Source organism: Maylandia zebra, linkage group LG22 (genome assembly GCF_041146795.1).
Source record: "Maylandia zebra isolate NMK-2024a linkage group LG22, Mzebra_GT3a, whole genome shotgun sequence".
NCBI classification, from domain to species: domain Eukaryota; kingdom Metazoa; phylum Chordata; class Actinopteri; order Cichliformes; family Cichlidae; genus Maylandia; species Maylandia zebra.
This window is the reverse complement of record NC_135187.1, coordinates 17,972,282-17,982,055: the sequence shown is the minus strand read 5'-3', so window position 1 is coordinate 17,982,055 and position 9,774 is coordinate 17,972,282. Positions and strand designations below refer to the sequence as shown.

The window sequence follows — 9,774 nt, the reverse complement described above, 5'->3', positions numbered from 1 at the left end:
CAACATGATTCACGTGGGCACTTGGGGAGCAAGCTGAAAATAGATGGCGAAACAGCCAAATTTAGCGGTCAGATAATGATGTAGCAGAGATCAAGCGCCCAAAGGAGGAATCCACTGAGATAACTGGATCACAGTTTCAAACAGCAGTGTGAGAATTTGTCCAGATCGCTGTGCTTCGGTGGCAGCAGGCTGACATTTAACCTCAAAGCGCAGTTTAGAAAAAGTTCAAAGAATTAACCAAGGAAAGCTTCCTCATACCTCACGAAAAAGCAAAAGAAAGGAAAATAGAGGAAAGTCTTTATAGAGTGAAATCTTTTGTTTTGGTGCGTCAGAGGTCAGCATGGGTCAGAACAGCTGGAAAAGGTTATAGATGTTGCAGAAAGACACCGTGATAGGATGAGAGAAGAGACTGAAATCAGGTCCTTTAAATACCAGGACATGCTTGTTAAATTCTATTCATATACTGAGATGAAAGCACCGTGTTACTCGAGCAATACCCCGCCATCTCCACAGGTGTGCAAACATATCTTCACATACTACAACGCTTTCCTGAACTTTCCTGCACACGCTGCTATTCCTTGCTTTAATGTCAACTCCCTCTGCAACATCACAAGACAAACGGCAACCTGGAACATGCCCGAGTAACAAACAACATCTCAACGTTGGTGACAATAACATGATAACTGTAAACTTTGTGTGAGTCAGAGGAGGCTCGATCTGTCTTGTTAATCTGTATTGCTTCTCGCCTAATACAGAAATGCCTGAAGGAGAAGAACAGAGAGACACATTTGTCACATCAAATTAAACTTTACTAACAAGCAGAGGAGCTTGTCTCAGTATTCAGCTCTCCTCTGCGACACAAACCATCCCCCAGGCGTACGAGTTAAAACAACTTTGCCAAATGAAAGAAAACTCTGGATTTGTGCTGCTGCTTGTAATCATACCCCACTTTTGTCCTACTGGATCCATCTTTATTTCTCCAGAGGACGTCTGTGTGGGGTGGTGGAGCAGGGCAGCACACACATTAAGCCTCTGTCTGTGGTACTACAGGCGGCCAAACTAGCAACCTGATATCAGCTCCTTTGGACTGAGGACCACACAAAGAACCAGCACGCGGTCTGAGGAAAGACTAGATCCTTGTTTTGCAGAGAAGCAACAATAATGTAGCGAGACTGATACGGCTGCGACTATTAATAGCAGCTAGCTGCCTAGAACACAGAAGACCCTGGTGGCTGTGACCGAGTAAATAGGCGATTCGGACCATTGCATAGACAGGCATTACAATCCTAGTTTTGTCAGGATTAGTTAGAAAATATAAAATATATTTAAAATATATATCTTTACAGACAGAAGACCCAATATTTTATGTTTATTTTTATATTTTAAAAGTGGCTAAAGCCATTTTCACAATTGTACTAAAAGGTGTATAAATCAATATTTTTACATTACCAGCCGATCAAATTACTGCGTAATGTAAAACTTGCTACTCCTATTGCACGCCTTTGCAGTTCTCCTCCAACCAATGATCTGCAGACTTTTTTTTTGCTCACTGCTTTGAAGTTTGAGCCTGAGAACCCTCCAGAAACTTTTAAAGAATAAGTACAGCAGTGATAAACTGACTCTATACTTCCGCCCTGCACTATCATTTCGAGCATGACTCAGGTCTTGGTGTCGAAACTATGTCTGAACATCAGATACCCCCTTCGCTCGTATTGCACCACCACTGTATAGCTGCGCGGAGAACAAAGAGGGCGTTGCAGTCTTCGGTTCTCTGTTTTCATTTGTTACCCAACTATTTGTGGCACTTTTCTTGCAACATAGAACAACAGCATTGCCTCACTGAAGACATTTACTAAAAACGAGTGTTGCTCTCTCTGCCTTAAGCGACACTGGATCTTCACCTCTATTTGCTGCTACATATATAAATGAACAAGAATGAATCCACATACACTTTCATCTGTATCAATGAAAAAAAAAAAAACAGATCCAAAAGAGTTTTATTTCTCTCAAGAGCACAAATGGTGTTAAAGATGGTCAGCGAAGTCTCAGTGTGAAGACTCGATGTCATTTTGGTGTTTTGAACCCTGAAGTGACAAGCGAGCGCTTAAATAATGACGTGTCAATTACAACTCATTAGCCAGTAAACAAAACCTGGATAGTCCTCCTTTCTGACTGTAACGATACAGTCGACCATAATTTATAAAATGTTCTATTCAGTGACTGAGCCGAGAAAAGACATTTTTTCCCCATAGACTTCTTTACAACTTGAAGTCTTTTTTTTTTTTCAAACCAGATGACTTGCCCCCTGCTGGCCGTTAAAAGAATGCAGCATCGCTTTTCAGACTTGGAAGCTGGCAGCACATCCATCTTATATATACAGTCTATGGTCACGACACAAGGACACTCCACACCTCAACTTTGATGTAGCTAAGAGTACTAAAAATCTGTGATATTAGAACCACTTACCTGCACTTCATTACTGTTACTCGCACTGATATGTGCAAAACAAAACCCAGAGTAATGCTTCTGGTCTAAAATATACAATTGGAAAGCAGATTTGTTAGATAATGTGATGTGGTCACATTATCGGGATATGATTCTCCTGAGAGGCGGTAATCACCATTACTAGCCAAAACACAGCAAAGGAAGAGACGTTACACGAGAGCTGCAATTTGCTGTAATTCTCTGAAGCTTTTTGGTCCATTTTGGTGTCTGGATGTTCAACAAACACACTTTTCTGCCTTTCTGTACATGTCTCGCGGACTTTCTGACTCACTCTCCTAAAAGAGGAGCAGTGGGAGGGAAATGATGGTACATCCAGTTACCTAATGCTCTCTGGATAATAACAGAACAGGCCGGACACTGTTTACAGCACTTTCAGAAAGATCTACTGTATTTAGACAAACAAAGATGGAGAACGAGAAGATGTGCTCACTAAACTCCATACACAATGGTACCAGATTATCCCCCGAGTATCCTGATGTACACACAGCCTACGGTGAGGACGCAAGGGAATAACACGGAGTACTTCTCCCTGCCATCAGAGAAAACTGCTGTAAAATAAGAGTACTCACACGATTCAAACACAGAACAGCTTCACAACGGCGTGCACACTAAAACTCTGGCACTGCCTGTCAGGCAGAGGCTGTATGAAACTCAAAGAGTGTTTGTCCTACATTCATTTTCAGGGACTCGCCCACACATTGCTGGATAAATGTGGTGCTTTATAAAAGGTAATCACCTTGTCTCTGCGTGCTCTCAGAACTCAGAAACAAAGTAAATACCTCACTTTTAATTATCAAGCAAATTATCTGCACCTATATCTAGACTGTGAGTTTCTCCAGCTGCTACAAACAGGCTGAATGAAGATCAGCGGTTTGTTACATGATGAGATGATGAGCCAAATAATCGATTTGCTGATCAACACCATTATTTGATCAGCCATTTACAGTTTCTTGAATTTGACAAACTGACTCTTTTTAATATGTTATGATTGGAAACTGTATATACACTCATTGGCCACGTCATTAGGTACAGTGGTTCAATTGCTCATTAATACAAGTATCTAATTGGCAAAGAAATTGGCATCAATTCAGTCCAGTCATGGAGACACGGTCAAAATCACCCGCTGAAGTTCAAACTGAGCATCAGAATGGGGAAAAAAAAAAAAAAGGTGATTTAAGTGATGTGGAACATTGCATGGTTGGTCTGAATACTTCACAAACTCTTGATATGCTGTGATTGTCCCACAAAACCATCTCTGGGGTTTATAGAGAATTATCTGGTTGAAAATACCTTCGTGATGTCAGAGTTCAGAGGAGAATACCCAGACAGGTTTGAGCTGACAGGAAGGCAACAATAACTCAAACAACAATCAAGGTATCCAGAAGAGCATCTCTGAACGTACAGTGTGTTGAACCTCAAAGCTCATGGGCTACAGCAGCAGAAGGCCACACTTGATGCCACCCATGTCAGCTATGAACACGAAACCGAGGCTACAACTCACCAGAACTGGAGAATAGAAGATTTGAAAAACGTTCCCTGGTCTGATTTGTCTTGATTTCTACGGTAACATTAGCAGGATAGGGTCAAAATTTGGAGTAAACAACTTGAGAACGTGGCTCTACCCAGCCTTGTATCAACAAGTTCAGGTTGCTGGTGGTGGTTAATGTGTGTGGATATTTTCTTGGCACTTTTTCGGCACATTAGTACCAACCGAGCATCATTTAAATACCACAGCCAACCTGAGAACTCTTGATGACCTTGTCCACCCCTTTATGACCAGAGTGTACTCAAAGCTCAGATCATCCACACTGGTTTCTATTGAAGTCTCAGTGTGAATGGGCTCCAGAGATCTTTGAGATGTGCTGGAACGGGAGATTCACATCATGGATGTGCAGCTGACAAATGTGCAGCAGCTGTGTGATGCTCTCATGTCAATATGGAAATCTCTGAGGAATGTCTCCAGAATGTTATTGGATCGATGCCATTAAGAAAAAAGCACCTCTGAAGACAAAAGAGATCCAACTCTTTAGTTAAAGCTTAAGCAAATTAAATATATTCCAGTTTAAATTCCTCTCTAATAATGGTTTAAAGGCTAATTAGTCAAAGCAATAGGAAATCTATCAAGCTTTTACTCTCTTGTAGGGGACAGCTGGTGTGAGTAGTGTGATAAATGTTCACACTATAGTCCAAGCTTTGGGATTTTCTAAACTTTTCTAAAGTATTAGCAAGCTCCTTAAAAAACCACAACATTTAAATAGATGTTTCTCTCTCTCACACACACACACACACACACACATAAAGGGCTGAGTTCAACCACTGAATCATGAAAACCTTTCCTCCGCACCTCTTAGTGTCACCGCTCATCTCGTCTAAAGAGCCTTTCAGAGCGAGAACAACAATACCCACTTGCAGTGCGTCCTGGTTTGGTGCCAGGCGTTACCCATGCTGAATACAGCTGCCAGTCAGGCCATTCAATGGTCTTTCATCGCAGCCTTAAACACCCTCATGAGTGTGTTTGTGTGACTGTGGGGTTTTTTTTGGAGGGTCTTGTAAGCATCACATTAATCAGTACTCTTAGCTGCGCCTTGGCAAGACTGGACAAATTACAAATATGCAATTAGCAAAGGAGAGGTGGCTGGAGAGAGCAGTTGCTGTTAGCTCTGCAATGTTCACGTACATTAGCGTATTAGCACCATCACTGAGTGATTCTGTGTGAGGGAGAGAGACAGCCCTACTGAGTTAATGAGGGTCGAGAGAGCCTCAAAACTAATAGTGAGAGCCAACTGCAAATACAAAAGAGCTTCTTCAAGCAAAGTGGGATATGTTTTGGCAAGAGTCACGTGGTTGACATCATCAGCTGAGCTAGCATGATTGCTAGTATGATTGCTAGCATGGTCATTTTCCAGCATGTGCCTTTCCAGCTCACTAATAGGTGTTTATAAACCACCAGACCATATAGACACGGATACGAGGACAAACCTACTGCTTTCTTTATCTTTAACCTCAGTAAACACTTTCCTGACAAATTTCTGATCTTAACAGCTCGTTTAAAGTCTTATTTAACACAGCATGATGTTGATTTTATGACTTATGGTCACTAATAGAACAAAACAGATGCTCAAGCAGGATATGATTAGGAGGAAATGCCACCATTAGCACTCAGAGCTCTTGGTTTCTCAGTCAGATCTCCATGTCGCTTATCTACTTTCAAAACTTTGTCTAGCACTGTGGTGGGGCGTGGTCTGCGGTCCCGTGCAGGGAGGGTGGACGCATCTGCACGGCATCCTTAATCACGCCCGCCGAGTTATAAACACAGGGACTCAGGGGTTGGGGTTTGTTGTGGTGGTGTGATGCAAATGTTAAATAAAGATGGCTCATAACACGGATTTGTGGTCCCGTCGTGCCTTAATTCCACCACAAGCACTTTTTAAAGTTATAAAGTGCTTCACAGTTTGGATAAAAACACATTAACCTCCTAGGACCTGGCGTCCACAGTTGTCTAGACCAAAATACTGCATTTTGCTCTGATATCCACTTACGAGGACATTATGCTGCCACTGTTCTATTGAAATTTAAAATCAAAATCTTATTTTTGTCAAAAACAAAAATCAGGTTATTCTTTGTTTTTACATTCACCAGGTCCCAATCAGCCCAAATAGCAAAGAGAAATTAAAAATGCATGCCATGAAAGAGTTCGAGTCTTAGGAGGTTAAAAAGATTCATATATGCATATGATACAACCTCAAAAGCATGATCACCTCTGCTTTCAAAATAAGAGCGTGGAACACCTGATCAGATGATCGGACAGGCCAGCTGAAGATATAAGGTCTCAGCAGCTCTGCTGTATAAACTTTAGCCTGTTCATGTTGTGCTTTGCATGTAATTAATACATATTAATTTAAAAAAGAAAGCACTGAAAGGAAGCAACAATGAAGCTTCAAAATGGAACTTTGGAAACTAATGGTTAAGGCCTTCTTTTATATACAGTCTATCAATTTTCAATAAAATGAGCGCTAGCTTCGAAACACTTGGCTTTAAATCCATCCTTGCCTTTGATGTAGTAGTCTTCCACCGAGAGTCAACAAAAGAACACTTAACGCAACCATTTCACAATGTCATCCTTTCCTTCCTCTGCATTTCAGCATCAGCAGTTTTCTAACATCCCCCACAGGAACATGTGAGGCAGCTGTTCCTCTTAATCATTTACCCCCCCACCCTTCATTCATGTTTGTGAGGTTTCACTCGAGTGACTCAGATATCTGAAGTGATTTCACCCAGAATGGTCTTTTCTTCACTGACAGTGTGACTCTTCTTTCTCTTGTTTTGCTCCCTTTATATTCATCTCACTCTGCTCTGACTCCCTCATCCTCAGTCTGTGCAGCCAAATCTGTCAATGGTGAAGCATGAGGGGGCACTTTTCTCTCCCCATGAAGAGCATGAATGAGGTAAAACCATAAATAAAGGGAGACAAGGTGTTAAAATATGGCACTGCAAAAATAAGCAGCGATTCATCAAGAAAAAAACAACTAATATTTGGTGTAATCGTACATGTAAACAAACTCTGCCGTGCATCTAAAACGTTCCTGAATAATAATCACAGCACTTGCTCGCGCTGTGCTCGTTTGCTGTAAACTGCACAAAACGCACCCTCACTGTGCTCGCTGTTCTCCGTTCCCCGTCCTCTCTTATACAACAGTCTCACCCAAACTCACAAACATCAACATTTAACTTCTGAATAACCCTCAGAGTGTGAGAGCGTGTACGTGTGTGTATTTACGTGCAAAAACCAGTATCAGAACCACAGTGCATGTTAATGAGAGAGGGCTAATTCTTAATGCCTGTATAAATTAGCCTCACCATGGCAACAGCAGACAAAATGGGATGAAGTGTGTTACGTAAAACAACAGTTATGAGCCAACTGCCAAGAAGTAGGACACACACACATACACACACACACCCTCGTGTTACAGGGCCGAAGCTTTTAAAGCACCAAACCTGCATTTGGAGAAAAAAAGCTGTTGTTTTTTTTGGTATATCCTGAGCTTTTAAAGATGCTGCTTTCAATGTCATTCAACACATAAATACATCATTAAAAGTGACTGTGCTGCTTGTCATTATTTCCTTCTTTTCTTTTATCTCATTGTGCGTACAAAAACAGAAAGATATTAGAAAAACAAGAAAGGCAGGTGCTGATAACAATGCAGAAAGGCAGAAATACGTAAGATGATGCAGCAGTCCGGCTGAAACAGTCAAGTTTGTGATAAAACAAAACCAACTGAAGCGATCGGCGATGACTGGAAGTGAAGTAACATGTTCCAACACAGCCTGCAGGCTGCAAGCGTGTGCCTGAAAGCTGCGCAGTTATCCATGAGTCCAGGTTTGTATAAACTGGTTCAGTGAGGAGGGTAACTGCTGGTCTAGCTCCAAGCCGGGCTAAACTTGCTGCAGGCTGCAAACCCAGAGCCAAAAAATAAACATGTTGTTTCCATCTATGATTTTCTTTTCCTGTTCACAATGAAAAACCAGGTGTGTCACATATGCGAGAGCATGTCAGCCCATCGAGAACAGGTAAAAAGGTTCAGGGTTAGCTGTGTTTTGGCTAATTTTGAGTGCTTGTTCCAGTACTGAGGGTGCACCAGACAAACTGCAATGTTCTCCATTGCAGTGAGTGAAAGAAGTCAAAACGGGAAGTAAAGCAATCAGATTTTTCTCCAGAAAGAATGAGCTTTTTCAATACGGAAGATCAATTCCACCAACATTTTTTGCCATCAATGAGTAAAACTCTCAGGTCAGGAATCTCAAAATTTCAACTTAATGACTCAAACTTCTGAGAAAAAACTTGATCTTTAGAGATGATTTAACAAAGAAATGTTCATATTTTATCCATATTTCAAGCTGTTGCAGCATCTTTCCTTGTATAATTTGGGACTCTCTGTGTCTCTGTCCTGATGTATCACTGAAATGGAAGTAAAATGTGACAAAATTGTACACGTGTGTCCCTTCAGCCCAGCTGAATCATCCATGAAGCAGTAACCTTTGCTGCTGAAACATTTAGCCATCTCAGAGGTGCAGAGGTGTTTACAGCCTGGAACAAATAAACAGTTTACCACATTTAAGTTTTGCTTCGCCTTCCCATCATGATATTATTGATTAATTATTAAGGCTTGATGTTACACCTTAAAGACTCTTTGAGCAAATGGTGGAGTTATTAAGGATTTGATCCAAGATGTCCAAGTTCTTCATCTGTCACTGGTCATTTGTAAATCACTGTTATATTAAATGAGACATGAAAAACAACAGATTTTAAGTTCACCTTGCTACCCGTGCTTGCTAGCTAACATGTTTGTACCATGAGCCATTAACTTCCCAAAATGCTACACACTGCAGATTAAAAACAGTGCTCCCCATCTTTTTAAATCGAGCCTTTATCACAAAACTAAAACTTTTCTGCATCTAATAAATAACTTTGTAACTACGCTCAAGGGTTACCTAGGCAACCGGAGCCTGGAATATCTGCCAGGGACCAATCGGTTACAATCAGGCCACATATCAATGGCAGTCAATTCAAATGCTCGTCTTCTGTCGCTGCTCACAGTCGCTGAATCTCAGCGGCGTTGCTGCCGCTCGCTTCCTACGTGGACACGTCTTTATAAGTAATATGGTACATTCCATGCATGTATTAGTTAGTTAAGATTAATTTCATGATGAAAGGGAACATTTATCACTGAATGTCCCGGAAAGAACAGGTTTTAAATCCAAAACTCCCTGCAGGTAAAATATGTGACACTGACAAATGTGCTTAACACACCGATGCATAATCACAAGAACAGCCATGTTTACGAACCTGAGCGGGGTGCACATGCAGATGTGAATCTACATTACTACACAGCACAAATCTCACGATATTGCTTCTTAACCCGATTCAGGATTTACACATTTACAGCTACTTTTACAAGGAAAAATGACTTCAGGAACAGGGAGCCTTATTATCCACAGTGCTGCAAAAGAGTGTGCGTTGCTCCCGAGGAGGAAGGTTTTATTCATCTTTACTGAAAAGGCTTCTCAAAGCTCACTATAAAGCTGGGAGGAAAGTGCTTTAAGATGACATTGTGGAGTAGAAAAATGTCATCTTTTGAGGTGCCGATGAAACACTTTTACTAAGCATGACTCTCACTTCAGTTTTCCCCACCAGCAAGAAACAATGGGTTAAACTACTGTCTGGTTGTAAGAATCCACTCCACTGAACTTCAACATCCTCCAGCCCACTGT

At 41.3% G+C, this 9,774-nt stretch overlaps 1 protein-coding gene across 5 annotated transcripts in view; it reads right to left on the bottom strand.

The window, feature by feature from the left end:
* Positions 1 to 9,774, bottom strand: part of ripor2 (RHO family interacting cell polarization regulator 2) — a 74,930-nt gene that overhangs the window by 31,556 nt on the left and 33,600 nt on the right. The window lies entirely within an intron of this gene.